Source organism: Mandrillus leucophaeus, unplaced genomic scaffold (assembly GCF_000951045.1).
Source record: "Mandrillus leucophaeus isolate KB7577 unplaced genomic scaffold, Mleu.le_1.0 Scaffold166, whole genome shotgun sequence".
NCBI classification, from domain to species: Eukaryota; Metazoa; Chordata; class Mammalia; order Primates; family Cercopithecidae; genus Mandrillus; species Mandrillus leucophaeus.
In genome coordinates, this window is record NW_012101654.1 from 620,079 (window position 1) to 623,506 (window position 3,428).

Consider the following 3,428-nt stretch of genomic DNA (forward strand, 5'->3'; position numbering starts at 1 on the left):
GTCTTGTGCCAGTTTTCAAAGGGAATGCTTCCAGTTTTTGCCCATTCAGTATGATATTGGCTGTGGGTTTGTCATAAATAGCTCTTATTATTTTGATATACTTCCCATCAATGCCTAATTTATTGACAGTTTTTAGCATGAAGGGCTGTTGAATTTAGATAGTTATTTTACTTACACATATGTATTCTATTTTCTCCAACTCTTTCTGAACAGAAATCACATGCTGCAATTGTGTCTTACCCACAGTGTCTAACTCAGAGCCTCATATAGAAATGTGTCAAATGTATAAATGTTCAAAATATTGACCTCAAGTGTATCAATTACTTTTCTCCTCTATTTTTGACATCATTCCTAAAAATTGGTATCTGATGGTTTAAAAATTCTTTCATTTTCCGCTGATTTTCTGTCCTGGCTTACATAAGTGGAGAGAAAGATATATATTTGTAATAGTAATAAGAGGCGTAAGAAGCAAATTCCTACTTTCCTCTCTATGGTAGCAAGGTTCCGTCACCCAGGCTGGAGTTCAGTAGCATGATCTTGGCTCACTGCAACCTCCATCTCTTGGGTTCAAGCAATTCTTTTGCCTCAGCCTCCTAAGTAGCTGGGACTACAGGTGCCCACCATCACACCTGGCTAATTGTTTGTATTTTTCATAGAGACAGAGTTTTACCATGTTAGCCAGGATGGTCTCGATCTCCTGACCTCGTGATCCACCTGCCTCGGACTCCCAAAGTGCTGAGATTACAAGCATGAGCCACCGCACGCAGCCTGTTTAAGTTTCAATTTAAATTCTTTCCTGAATTTTTCTGATTCGGTATCATTGTCCTTCATCTCCTTTATGATCAGCTGAATCCATGACCATGAGCTTGGTTTTCCTGAGCTTTTCCAGGGTGCTCACATGCCTTCAACCCATGAAGGAAGCACTTTCTGCATAGAGAGGTGCAGATGCCCACTTGGTACCTAGCAGAGGCATAAAAAAAGTGAGCTGTGCTGGGTGGGCTCAGCCCACCCTTCCGCTGAATCACCTACTGTAGAAAAATGCGTGCAACTCCTCCAATTTGGAAATGCCTCAAATGACCCATGAAGAGGTGGGTGGGGATGAAGGAAGTTTTCTCAGAAAGAATCAGGGCATAAACAAAGTGATGGTAATGATGACTTTCCCTGCCTTTTTGCACAAATTATCCTAAAGGGAGAAATGTAGAAGCAGATGCAAAGGCGTATGGCTTTAAAGCTGAATGTCCACTGTCTATATCTGACTTGGATCATAACTATTAGTTTTTTCCAGAGTAATTAGGTTAATTTCAAAGACCTCAATCATCACTATCTAAACCCATATGCTTAAATGCTTGGAAAATTTTGAGAATACAATTTGGTGTGTTCCTTTAATAAAAAACCTATTTCTTTCTCTTTAGCAAAAGAGAGAGAGGAGGAAGCAATATACAAAATGATAAAGATGACTGTAGCATAGCAGCCAGACAATGTTGAGCTTCTGCTACTCCCTGACTTACAAAGCTACTTTCAGCAAATCCCCTAAATTCTCTGCCTAGTTTTATCCATTTGAAAACATGGGAGTAATAATCCTTTTCAGAAGGTGATAAATATCCATCTAGTTATCACTCATATTCATCAAGCACTTTATGGCAAGGAATTCCTTATTATTTAATAGTGATATGTGTTCAAAATTCCTTAAATCCATTGGAAATGCACTGCTGGAATTGATGAGCATTTAACTCATATTTAATGTCAACAGAGCAAGTGCCCAAACTGTGGCACTTAATCCCTGCCAGAGATGGAAAAAATAGTTATTTTGAGACGAAATGAAAACCTGACACATGCTGTAATGTTCAAGTCCATTTAGGTGCCAAGAAGGGGGGAACATTGATTTCTAGAATTAAGTTTTCTACATAAAATTGAAATGACTTAAAATTTTCAGGAAAGAGGAGTATTTGGTCATTGGGTCATTCACAGTTTTATTTGGAGACATTTTATTCTGCTACTCTTCTAAAAGAGAAAGCAAAAAATAAAGGGAGCAACCCATGACACTGTTTCATCCACAGGACTTTCCTTTTAAACCTCAAATCTGCCTTTCCAAAAGAGGTACTTACTTGAAATAGGATAGTTCAGAGCAGATCAATTACTGATAATCTCTCCTGGCCTATAGATTAGCAGCTCTGATAATATCTATAACCACATGGCTTGGCTAAATGAGAACTACTGAACAATCTATATTTTTCAATTTCCCTATGGGCAGGAATTCTTTTCTAAGAAAAAGGGTCTTATGATTTTAGGCAGCCATGATAGCAGTTCCCATATATGATCATAGGAGTTCAGTTTTTTTAAATCCATGTAACTTCTGATGCATGAAACACAGCTCAGAAATATACCAGCAGCAAATATTGCAGAATCTTTGAGTCTACCTGTCCATGCTGTATCATTAAAAAAATCTCAAACCATAAAAACAATCATATTTAACAGTTCTGTTGAGAATCTGCTGAAGAGGTGGTAGATAACTAGAAAGTACACCTGTGTGAGATTCTAAATTTATCTGCTGCTACATTACTGCTACAGGGATTTTTCTATATAGTCAAATTTTTGGAGTTTCAATGGAGAACGTTAATTCCTGTTATGAATTATAACTTTAAAAAGCCATGGCATGTTTCTAAATTTGTCAAATTTTGTGTAGCTTTGGTAACAAATAAAGTTAAATAGTTATTTTTTTATAGCTCTGGCCTCCAAAGAAGGAGGTTCAGAAAAATAGACTGGCATATAGGAATAAAAATGATGTTTTTATACATTGTCTTTAAACTCCATCCTTTTGTATGCATAGAATGAAGTTTTTGAGAATTAGTGGTATATAATTGAAATGTAATCATTCGGATGTCATAGGTTTTTTTAAAATGAGACTGTTTCTGCATCAGTTTTGGCGGATAATTCAAAACATGCAATCAACAAACAAAAACCCAAACAAGATAATGTAGAAGGCCAGTATGCTCGTGCTCACATAAGTGGAAGTTCAAACTGGTTATGCCATCTTTATGCTCAGGTTATTAAAGGGTTGAAGTCAGAGAGAATTTCTTGGGAAGAAGTTGCTGGACTTCTATGGTATTTTTTCTCTGTACCTCTGTGGGGAAGAAGTAGAATTTGCTTCCCTCTCACTGGAAGTGGAATGAGAGGGATTTCAAGGAGACTACTTTGCAGACTGGACTTTTACCCACTGTAGCTCAGAAGACATGTGGATCAGTGTTGGATCGTACCTGAAAAAGTTTTTAGAACTTTGGTGTTTGCCAAATACAATGGATGAGGTATCCTGAAACTCTTGAAAAATTATCAGTGAGATACTTAGAGAAAGAATGTATGCTATCGATGAATGAAAGAATTGATTTACCCTGGGGAATCTTCTGAGCTCCCAGTCTTCAGATGCCTCCACA